The 12,724-nt window shown below is 42.9% G+C and overlaps 1 protein-coding gene across 4 annotated transcripts in view; it reads right to left on the bottom strand.

Moving 5' to 3' along the window:
- LOC122539853 (adhesion G protein-coupled receptor F4-like) overlaps positions 1 to 12,724 on the bottom strand; it is a 94,162-nt gene that overhangs the window by 55,855 nt on the left and 25,583 nt on the right. The gene's annotated exons all lie outside the window — the stretch shown is intronic.

The following is a 12,724-nucleotide window of genomic DNA, read 5'->3' as shown; positions in this document are numbered from 1 at the left end:
CTCAAATTTATTCTCCAAGGTCGCAAATACAGCGTCATTAACGTTAGAGCCCACCACTGAACCTCCCCAACTGGGAACATAATGACAGATGTATTGGGTGCCCATGGAGGAGAACCACGGCAACCCCCTACTCCAGGACAAATAACGCCATCGCTGTGAACCAAACTAAGGTTAAGCACTTGGTGCAGGCTCAGAGCAGTGACACCAAGTTACAATATGTATGGGAGGGAACGATCCCCACCTCGTACAGCAAGTGGGAAGACAAGTTAAGTACTAAGGACAGACTTGTTCTAAAAGATGGAGGCTATGTGACTCCAGTTCAGGACTGAAGTCAAGTGATTTATTGATGCCACAATGTCCAAGTTCATCAAGAAACAGAAGCCACAATTGACAGAATTGAGGAGTTGTGTTGGTGGCAAGAAATGGGTAAATGCATAAACCATTATGTTGAGTATTGTATCATCTGTGCCCTAAACAAATCAGACAAAAAAACCAGACAAGGAGGTAAGGCATTCTAGACCCAATAGTGGATTAAATAGATAAGGTTGTCCCCTACTACCCTGTAATGGGGAATATAAGTATATCCTGGTTACTGCGGAAATTTTACCAAGTGGGGAGAGGCATTACCCATTTCACTTGATGAGGTCTTCCCACAATATCGATTCAAACCAGGAAACCCATTTCATAGCCTAGGTAATGCAGATGGTGATGAATATATTTGGCATTAACTAAATGTTCCACATCACCTACCATCCTCAATCCAGTGACAATGTAGAGAGGATGAATCACATCCTCAAAGGGAGGCAGCGAAAGGTTGTCATCCAACAAAACAACTTAACCTACAATGTAGTTTTACCCTCAGTCCTCATGCTCAGAAGGAACTCACCTCCAGTTCAACTGGATTTAACCCCTCCACATTCTATGACCAGATTCCCCATGATAAGTGTCAAACCCTTAGCAGGGCTGGACTTGACAGAGCCCAAAGTCGAAGTCCTCTGCCACAGGACAACAGTGAAAATTCTATTAGAAATGTATAGGTTGTACACAGAGGAGAGGGGATCATAATGGTGAAAAGGGAAAAGCAGAGCAAGGTGTACTATGATTAGAAGTTAAAAATCACACAACACCAGGTTATAGTCCAACAGGTTTATTTGCAAGTGTGAGCTTTCAGTGCACTGCTCTTTTGTCAGGTAACTTGTGGGGCAGCAACTTAAGACACAGAAATTATAGCATAAGATCATAGTGTCATGCAACTGATACCAAAAATTGAACAAACCTAGATTGCTGGCAAGTCTTTCATCTTTTAGAGTAGATTACAGGTTTCAATTCATTAATACGTAAATCCCAGAACTTCTTTCAAGTCACATTCCCGAGATAACTTAAGGTTTTATTAAAAAAAAGTGACATCTCAGCTCAGACAATGCATTAAAGGTGTGAGATTTGAGTCTATATGTATTCCAACCTTGAGTCAGACTGGTTCTATTACCAAAGTAGGAGTTTATAAAATGTCAAATGGATTGACTGCCTGGATTGACTGTCTGCAGCCTGTGTGTGTTTTGAGCAAAATAGAATATAATATTCTGCAAATACAATTCTGCAAATGTAAATTCACCCCATAGATGTATATGTGTCTGTGTGTGCTACAGAGAGGCAGTGGGCGGGGGAGCGAGAGAAAGGGAGAGCAAGTGTGTGTCAGTGTCTGTGTTTGAGTGAGTGCAAGTGTGAGTGTATGCGTGCGTGTATGAGTGTGCTGGAGCATAAGCCTATGAGAGGGTGTGCGTGGGTGTGAGTGTGGGGGTGTATGTGAGTGTGTCTGAGCAAGAGTGTGCTTATGAGAGAGGGTCCAAATTCCTGATCCCAATCCAGGACCAGCCTGGACTAGATCGGTTACTGATCTAGGTCAGGATCCTGGATCAGCCCTGAGGACTCAACCTCAGGAACTGAAACACAGCTGGCCCCATCAATTTCAGCCAGAAGAAGAAAGCCTTCAGTGCACAGCAACCCTGAAGTGAAAGGGATTGTTACAATCAGTCCACCCAAGAAAGTATCCTATCCGGCACCATAGTCCAGAGGCAGAGACAAGCACTTTATGAAGGCAGTCATACCAATGCTCCCACTGCAATGTGATGGATGAGCAAGTTCCTAGCAGCCAGAGCATTCCCACCAAGGCAGGGGACTAATTCTCTCTCACCTCAACCCTGGTACTTTGCTAATCCATCCTGGTCATAGAAGAACATTGTCATAAATGTCTGCTACCACTGTAGCCTGAATCTGCCAGTCCATGCTGGTCATAGAGGGTTACAGCACCATGCAGTATGATAGATAGCCATCATCATCATTTTAATCTTTTGGGCCATCTTCATCTTTCTGCCATTTGTTGTCAACTCATCTTTGTCTTATTCAAATCAAAGGTCATTTTGGCCGTTTTTTTAATCTTGCCATCCTAAATTTTAATCATCGGCACCTCTGACAGTGTCAATGCACTGACCCACTTCCAATCCCCCATTTTCAATTCACTGAGGTCAGGCTTGAAGTGAAGCTTGACACAGACCATTGACTAACAAAACGGGAATTGGGAGAATTCAATAAAAGCAAATTTTGGGAGGATTTTTGCTGATGTTGGCCACGACCAGACAGTTAGAAAAAAACGTCCACAGATGGTGAAGGGTGGGGAGGGATCGAAACTTGGTCAAATTTAATATAATAACAGATGCTACCTTGATCCCCTCTCTAGGATGATGACATAGAGCCTGTTGGTCTAGCTCATCAGCTGGATTGACAGGATACAATTGGTGGAAGCATTTACTGTACAAGAGTAGACATATCCTGGCTAGATGTGGTTTGCCCCACCTAAGGCAGGCAAATGTGTGTTGTGGGTCCATTCCAACAAAGCTGAGATGTTTGGGGATAGCAACCAGCTGGATGTGTACAGGAAGTCAAATGGGAGCTCAGATTATCGCTACGTGAGCACAGGCACCATGGGTAACGGATGGGGCTTTTCCAAAGACGGATGTAGAGTAATGGGATGTTTGGCTACCAGCCCAGAGGAAAGGCTAGAAATACCAAATCAAACTGTATAGGTCATTGAGGTGGAAACTGTTGGCATTACCCAAGAAAGAGTATGGTTAAAATACACAGCACTCTTCTTTACGCTAGATAGGATCATAGGTATTAATCAAGATAACCATCAGCAGACAAAATAAGTACTTTTCAGGCAAATGTTGTGCTAAATTGGACTGTAGATATCCAAAGCCTAAACACTGATATGACTAGGGAAGTGTATGGGGGAAGGAGAATACTGCATCACAATTTCTCTAAAATACTACCATTACAAGGCCTTCATGTGTAACATCCAGAACACTACCTTTTGTATTCGACCACAGACACCAGCCAAGGTACATCAAATTGAGTTCACACACAACCACAGGAGGAGTGAGGTTTTTGTCAACGTCAGTGACAAACTCAGACAAACTTGAGGGAACTATTGGGAGAAGTATAACATTGACATTGAACTTTTACCAGAAAAGATTACAGCAAGTCCGGACACAATTGGCAAATGCTCAGAAAGATTTTGCTTCTGCTATTCAACAGACACAGCAAGTTCAGAAGACTATCAGGGAAATCAAAGTGACTAAGTGGGGGGTTGTGACTGCTGGGACTAGAGCTCAAATGAGTAGATAAACCCATTGGGAGATGTGCTATCACATCTAACTGGGTAAATTATCCTGCTTACTATGATTGGCAGTTAAATTTGGCGATTGGATGAAAAAATTCATCCAGAAATGAACTGTGGATTCTATGCTGCTACAGTGGGAGCCAAGAAATTAATATATTCAGACTGCGTCACGAAAGGACGATGTAAATTGTTGTAGTGTGAATTTTATTCTATCGAATGCTGCTAATTGTGAAAGAGACTTGCGGATGAGCCAGTGTATGTAAATAGTGGCTAATTCTCGATTTATGTGTTTAGTCTGTACATAGTACTATTAAGCTTATTGACTTATGCAAATAGTTTGGGTATTGGACATTGTTCTCCAATAACAATATGGGGAACTCAGATACTGAGAAAATTAGACTATCTATCTGCAATTTGAGACATGCCTCCATGAGAGCACAGTCTCTGAGCCTGTGATCTAATTTTCACTAGATCAACAGGAGAGACTGTGGTCAAGTGACTACAGAAATTCGACATTGACCCATAGCCAGAGAAATCAGGACTGACTGAAACTTGGCCAAACTAAACTAAACAGCTGCTTTTAGCAATGGAGATCAGTGGAAACTAAAATCAAAGGGTCAAAGGGAAGCAATTATGATCAGCCTGAGGGTTCTGTATTGGACAAGTATCAATCAGATATTCTGGCATCTTGATTGACTTCGTACTCACACTTTAGACCATAAGACAATAAGACATAGGAGCAGAATTAAGCTGGTCAGCCCATCGAATCTGCGCCACAATTCAACCATAGCTGATAAGTTTTTCAACCCCTTTCTCCCACTTTCTTCCCATAACCCTTGATCCCCTTGATACTCAAGAACCTATCTATCTCAGTTTTAAATATGCTCAATTCCATAGATTCACCACTCTCTGGCTGAAAGGTTTTTCCTTATCTCCATTCTAAAAGGTTTTCCCTTTACTCTAGCTCTCGAGTCTTAGTCTCCCCTACCAATAGAGACATCTTTCCAATGTCTACTCTGCCCAGGCCATTCAGTATTCTGTAAGTTTCAATTAGATCTCCCCTCATCCTTCTAAACCCCATCAAGTACTGTGCCAGAGTCCTCAAACATTCCTCATACTTCAAGATTTTAATTCCTGGGACCATTCTTGTGAACTTCCTCTGAACCTGCTCCAGGACCAATACATCCTTCCTGAGATATGGGACCCAAAGCTGTGCACAATACTCTAAATGTGATCTGAGCAGAGCTTTATAGAGCTTTAGAAGTACATCCCTGCTTTATATTTATGTCCTCTCGAAATAAATGCCAGCATTACATTTGCCTTCATAACTACTCACTCAACCTGCAAGTTTGAGCCAGTAGTTGAGAGAATCTGGACTAAGTCTCAAGTCTCTTTGCACTTCAGACTTCTGAATTTTCTCCCCATTTAAAAAAATAATCCATGTTTCTATTCTTACCAAAGTGCATAACCTTACATTTTCCCATGTTGTACTCCATCTGCCACTTCTTTGCCCAATCTCCTAACATATCAAAATCCTTCTGCTGCCTCCCCACCTCCTCAATGCTTCCTGTCCCTCTGCCTATCTTTGTACCGTCTGCAAACTTAGCCAGAATGCCCTCAGTTCCTTCATCTTGATCAGTAATGTGTAAAGTGAAAAGTTGTGGTCCCAACACTGAGTCTTGCACAATACCACTTGTCACCGGCTGCCACCCTGAGGAGGATCCTTTTATCCCACTCTCTGTTTTCTGCTAGACGGCCAAGCTTCTATCCATGCTAGTACCTTGCCTCTAACACCTTGGGCCCTTATTTTACTCAGTCGCCTCCTGTGCAACACTTTCTCAAAGGCCTTTTCGAAGTCCAGGTAGATAATATCCATTGGCTATTCTTGGTCTAACCTACTTGTTAACTGCTCAAAGAATTCTCACAGATTTGTCAGGCATGACCTTCCTTGATGAAACCATGCTGACTTTGCTCTATTTTATCACACATTTTCAAGTATTCAGAAATCTCATCCTTCACAATGGATTCCAAAATCTTACCCACAACTGAGGTTAGGCTAATCGGTCTGTAATTATTCATGTTTTGCCTTACTTCCTTTTTAAGGGGTATCATGTTAGCAATTTTCCAGTCATCTGGGACCCTCTCTGACTCTAGTGAATTCCAAAAGATCACCACTAATGTCTCTACTATCTCTTCAGTTATCTCCCTTAGAACTCTGGGGTGTAGTCCATCTGGTCCAGGTGATTTATCCACTTTCAGACCTTTCAGTTTTTCTAACACCTTCTTCTTGTGATGGCCACCATACTCAGCTCTGCCCTCTCACTCTCTTGATTTTTTTGCATATTTCTCATGTCTTCCACTGTGAAGACTAATATAAAGTAATTATTCAGTTCCTCAGCCATTTCCTTGCTCCCCACTACTATCTCTCCAGCGTCATTTTCCGGTGGTTCAATGTCTATTTCTGCCTCTCTTTTGCCTGTTATATTTCAAAAGAAATTCTTATAGTTTTACTTTATGTTACTGGTTAGCTTACCCTCATATTTAATCTTCTCTCTCCTTATTTTTTTTTGTTGCCCTCTTTGGTCTTTGCAAGCTTCTCAACCTCTGGTTTCCCACTACCCTTCGCCACATTATATGCTTTCTTTTTTACTTTTATGCTATCCCTGACTTCCCTAGTCAGCCACAGTTGCCTCATCTTCCGTGTACTATGCTTCTTTTTCCACATGGTGAATCTCTCCTGCGTCTCCCCAATTACTCTCAGAAACTCTTGCCATGCTGTTCTACTGTCTTTCCTGTCAAGCTCCTCTTCCAGTCAATTCTGCCCAACTCCTCCCTCATGCCTCTGTAGTTGCTTGATTCAGCTGTAATGCCATTACCTCAGATTCTATCTTCTCCCTCTCAAATTGCCAATAAATTCAATAGTATTTTAATTATTGCCTCCTCAGGGTTCCTTCACCTTAAGCTCCCTCATTGTGCAACACTAAATCCAGTATTGCCTGTTCCCAAGTGGGTTCCACTACAAGTTGCTCCAAAAAGTCATCTTGTAGACATTCACAAATTCCTTTTCTTGCAATCCACTACCAACCTTATTTTCCCAGTCCACCTGCATATTGCAATCCTCCATGATCACTGTAACTTTGCCTTTCTTACACACCCTTTCTATCACCTGGTGTATTTTGTGCGCCAGCTCCTGAATACTATTTGGAGCTTGTATATAACTCCAACTATGTTTTTTTTTTAACCTTTGTTGTTCCTCAATTCTGCCCACACAGATTCTACACCATTTGACCCTATTTTGTTTCTTATTATTGATTTAATTTCATTTCTTACTAATAAGGCAACCCCACCCCCTCTGCCCACCTGCCTATCTTTGGATAGAATGCACATACTTGGATATTTAGCTCCCAATCCTAATCCTTTTGCAATCATGTCTCCGTGATGCCCACCACATTATACCTGCCAATTTTAATCTGCGCCACATGCCTTTTATTCCTTCTACTGCATGAATTCAGATATAATACCTTCAATCATGTATTAACTGCCTGTCTTTTCATTGTCATTTGTTTGCCCAATGTGCTTGATGTTTGATTGATTATCCTTTCCAAACACTCTGTCTTATTTGTATCTGTGCTGGAGCCTTTAATAACTTCTCCTGAGTTCTCCTTTCCTATCATTTCTTTCACATTTTTCCACGCAGTTGAATCCAGACCTACAGAAGTTAACCTGCTGCTTTTTTTTCCCACTGGGGAAAGTTTTACCCTTCCCCCAACCCCCAAATTTCCAGTTTAAAGTCCAGTTGACCAGTCTATTTACCCTTTTTGCTACATCATTGGTCCCAGCTCAGTTCAGGTGGAGACCGTCCCAGCAGTACACATCCCTATGGTGCAATACTGATGCCAGTGCCCCATGAAAAGGAACCTCTATTTCCCACACCACTCTTTTAGCCACATGTTTACTTCCTTTATTCTATAGCAACAGTGAAGGATATTGGCGTGACCCCACTGGATGATTTAAATCCAGCTCATGACCCCACTGACCAAAGGCTACAGAACATTCTAGGAGGTCTGGGGTGGATCAGTCTCAGACTGCTACAGTTAGGAAAAAGACTAAGTCAAATACACAGGCTAGGCAAAACAGAGTAGAGAACGAGGTAGGACTGATAAATTGAATGGCATTTATTTCAATGCAAGAGGCCTAACAGGTAAAGCAGATGAACTCAGGGCATGCTCAGGAACAGAGTACTGGGATATCTTAGCAACTGCAGAGACATGGCACAGGGATGGACAGGATTGGAAGCTTAATTAACCAGGGTATAGATACTATAGGAAGGATATGAAGAGGGGAGGAGGAAAGAGAAGAGGAGACTGCAGTTTTTGATTAGTGATAACGTTATGGCTGCACTTTGGGAGGATATTCCTGGGAATATGTTCAGTGAAGTTATTTCGATGGAACTGAAAAATAAGAAAGCGATGATCACCTTATTAGGATTGTACTGTTCTCCCCATTAGTCAGCAGGAAACTGAGAAACCAATTTGTAAGGAGGGCTCAGTTATATGTAAGAATAATGGGATGGTTACCATAAGGATTTTATATTTCCAGACATAGACTACGGCTGCCATAGTGAAAAGGGCTTGGATAGAGAGGAATTTGGTAAGTGTGTACAAGAAAATTTTTTGATTCAATATTTGGATGTACTGACTAGAGAAGGTGTATAATTTGACCTACTACTGGGAAATAAGACAGGATAGGTGACTCATGAGTCAGTGGGGAAGCACTTGGGGGCCAGTGACCATAATTCTATTAGTTTTAAAATAGCATTGGAAAAGGATAGACCAGATCTAAAATTGAAATTCTAAATTGGAGGAAGGCTGATTTTGATGGTATTAGGCAAGAACTTTCAAAAGTTGATTGGGTGTGAATATTCACAGGTCAAGGGATGGCTGGAAAAAGGGAAGCCTTCAGATATGAGACAACGAAAGTACAGAGACAATATGTTCCTATTAGGGTGAAAGAAAGGCTGGTAGGTGTGGGGATTGCTGGATGACTAGAGAAATTGAGGTTTTGGTTAAGAAAAAGAAGGAAGCACATGTCAGGTATAGACAGCAGTAGTGATTTCCTCAAAGAGTATAAAGGCAGTAGGAGTGTACTTAAGAGGGAAATCAAGAGGGCAAAAAGGGGACATGAGATAGCTTTGGAAAATAGGGCTAAGGAGAATCCAAAAGGTTTTTACAAATACATTAAGGATGAAAGGGTAACTAGGGTGGGAATAGTGCCCCATAAAGAACAGCACGGCAGGCTATGTGTGGAACAGCAGGAAATGGGGGAGGTACTAAACGAGTATTTTGCATCAGTGTTTACTGTGGAGAAGGATATGGAAGATAGAGAACATGGGGGAATAAGTAGCGACCTCTTCAAAAATTTCCATATTACAGAGGTGGAAGTGCTGGATGTCTGAAACACTTAAAAGTTCAAAGTTTGTGAGAAGATTTGTAGCTCGGGTGCTCTTTGTTGTGGTTCTGTTCGCCGAGCTGGGAATTTGTTGCAGATGTTTCGTCCCCTGTCTAGGTGACATCCTCAGTGCTTGGGAGCCTCCTGTGAAGCGCTTCTGTGATCTTTCCTCCGGCATTTGTAGTGGTTTGAATCTGCCGCTTCCGGTTGTTAGTTCCAGCTGTCCGCTGCAGTGGCCGGTATATTGGGTCCAGGTCGATGTGCTTATTGATTGAATCTGTGGATGAATGCCATGCCTCTAGGAATTCCTTGGCTGTTTTCTGTTTGGCTTGTCCTATAATAGTAGTGTTGTCCCAGTCGAACTCATGTTGCTTGTCATCTGAGTGTGTGGCTACTAAGGATAGCTGGTCATGTTGTTTCGTGGCTAGTTGCTGTTCATGGATGCGGATCATTAGCTGTCTTCCTGTTTGTCCTATGTAGTGTTTTGTGCAGTCCTTGCAACCACCCCAACACACACAAAAGAAGTTGCATCAAGACACTATTCAAAAGGGCCACAACATACTGCAGTACACCAGAATTGCAAAAAGAGAAAGAAGAACACCTATACAATGTATTCGCCAGAAGCGCTTCACAGGAGGCTCCCAAGCACTGAGGATGTCACCTAGACAGGGGACGAAACGTCTGCAACACAAATTCCCAGCTCAGCGAACAGAACCACAACAACGCTTAAAAGTGGATAAATCCCCAGGACCTGATCAGGTGTACCAGAGAACTCTTTGGGAAGCTATGGAAGTGATTGCTAGGCCCCTTGCTGAGATAGGTAAAAATGAGGACTGCTGATGCTGGAAACCCGAGTCTGAATTAAAGTGATACTGGAAAAGCACAGCAGGTCAGGCATCATCCAAGGAGCAGAAAAATCGACGTTTCGGGCAAAAGCCCTTCATCAGGAATAAAGGCAGGAAGCCTCCAGGGTTGAGAGATAAATGAGAGGGGAGTGGGCGTGGGGGTGGGGAGAAAGTACCATAGAGTACAGTAGGTGAATATGGGTGGGGATGGAGGTGATAGGTCAGAGAGGAGGGTGGGGGAAGGTAGCAAAGAGTACAATGGGTGAATGGGGGTGGGGATGAAGGTGATAGGTCAGAGAGGAGGGTGGAATGGATACTTGGAAAGGAAGATAGGCAGGTAGGACAGGTCTTGGGAGTGGTGCTGAGCTGGAAGGGTGGAACTGGGGTAAGGTGTGGGGAGGGGAAATGAGGAAACTGGTGAAGTCCACATTGATGCCCTCGGGTTGAAGTGTTCCGAGGCGGAAGATGAGGTGTTCTTCCTCCAGGCGTTGGGTGGTGAGGGAGCGTAGGTGGAGGAGGCCCAGGATCTGCATATCATCGGCAGAGTGGGAGGGGGAGTTGAATATTTGTATCATCTATAGTAACAGGTGAGGTGCTGGAAGACTGGAGGTAGGCTAACATGGTGGCAGTATTTCAGAAGGCAGAAAGCAAATGTCAGGGATCTATAGACCAGTGGGCCCAATGTCAGTGGTGGGCAAGTTGTTGGAGGGAATCCTGAGGGACAGGATTTACATGCATTTGGAAAGGCAAAAACTGATTAGGGTCAGTCAACGTGGCTTTGTGCGTGGGAAATCATGTCTCATTTACCTGATTGAGTTTTTTGAAGAAGTAACAAAGTGGATTGATGAGGGCAGAGCATGAATGTGATCTATATAGATTTCGGTAAGGTGTTTGACAAGGTTCCTCATGGTGGATTGTTGGCAAGGCCGGATCCCATGGAATACGGGGAGGACTAGCTATTTGGATAAAAAACTGACTCAAAGGTAAAAGACAGACGGTGGTGTGAAAGGTTGCTTTTCAGACTGGAGGCATATAACCATTGGTTTGTCACAAGGATTGGTGCTGGGTCCACTGCTTTTCATCACTTATTTGGATATGAGCATAGGAGATACAGATAGAAAGTTTGCAGATGACACCAAAATTGGAGGTGTAATGGACAACAAAGAAGGTTACCTCAGAGTACAGCAGGATCTTGATCCAATTGACCTATGAACAGAAGAAGTTTAGATCATAGAATCCCAACAGTGTGGGAAACAGGCTACAATGACTCTCCAAAGAGTACCCATTACCCTAACCTATTATTCTACATTTACCCCTGACTACTGCACCTAACCTACACATCCTTAAACATTATGGGCAATTTAACATGGCCAATTCACCTAACCTGCTCAACTCTGGATTGTAGGAGGAAACCAGAGCACCCAGAGGAAACCTGTGCTGACATGGGGAGAATGTGCAACCTCCACACAGACAGTTTGCCTGAGACGGGAATCAAACCTGGGTTTCTGGCACTGTGTGACAGCAGTGCTAACCATTGAGCCACTATTCCACCACATTAATCTAGATAAATATGAGGTGGTGCATTTTGGAAAGGCAAACCATTGCAGAATTTGTACACTTATTGGTAAGGTCCTGGGAGCATTGCTCAATAAAGAGACATTGGACTGCAGGTTTATAGTTTCTTGAAAGTGAAGTCGCGAGTAGACAGGATAGTGAAGAATGCATTTCGTATGCTTGCCTTTATTGATTAGAGCATTGAGAATAGTAGTTGGGAGGTTATCTTGTGGCTGTTGGTTAGGCAACTATTGCAATACTGCAATTCTGGTCTCCCTCCTATAGAAGGATGTTGTGAAGCTTGAAAGGGTTCAGAAAAGATTTACAAGGATGTTGCCAGGGTTGGAGGGTTTGAGTTACAGGGGGAGACTGAATAGACTGGGGCTATTTTCCCTCGAGCATTGGAGGCTGAGGGGTGACCTTATAGAGGTTTATAAAATCATGAGGGGCATGGAGAAGGTAATAGACAAGGTATTTTTACTGAGGTTGGCGAAAAGTAGAGGGCATAGGTTTAAAGTGAGAAGAGAAACACTTAAGAGATGTAAGGGGCAACGTTTTCACGCAGAGAGTGGTGCATGTGTGGAATGAGCTGCCAGAGAAAGTGATGGAGGCTAGTACAATTACAATGTTTAAAAGGTATCTGGATGGGTACATGAAAAGGAAGGGTTTGGAGGGATATGGGCCAAATGCTGGCAAATGGGACAATATTAATTTGGGATGTCTGGTTGGTATGCACAAATTGGACTGAATGGTTTGCTTCCGTGCTGTATATCTCTATGACACTATAACAAGGATATAAACATACACCTGACAGCAACCCCCTCAGTAAAGACTCACAGTGAAGATTTGCAGAAAGACTCGTGGCAGAAGATTGTGCATCAATCCAAGAAAACCATGGACAAGATCCATCCTGACCTGTGGGACCCTCCTTTGTAGAAGAGAGCCAGCTCAACAATGGAAAGGAAGGGGATTGCACTGGCCCAGCATAAACATGCAAACCATTGCAGGTAATATCTTTTCTCAGGTGGACACTGCCAAATAGAGTCTAAATATTGTGGGAATTTGGGAAATGCACATATGGTGATTTTAATAAGGAATATTTTGATTATTAAAATTAAGTTGAACTGCAAGCTGAATTTTGTGTCACTTTGTCTACCTCACTGATAAGAGAGGTTGGATAAAGTGTCTTTAATACATAAAC

This window comes from Chiloscyllium plagiosum, unplaced genomic scaffold (assembly GCF_037043375.1).
Source record: "Chiloscyllium plagiosum isolate Xiang-an unplaced genomic scaffold, Cpla_swu_hap1 HiC_scaffold_3, whole genome shotgun sequence".
Taxonomy (NCBI): domain Eukaryota; kingdom Metazoa; phylum Chordata; class Chondrichthyes; order Orectolobiformes; family Hemiscylliidae; genus Chiloscyllium; species Chiloscyllium plagiosum.
This window is presented reverse-complemented; position numbering and strand designations above follow the sequence as displayed.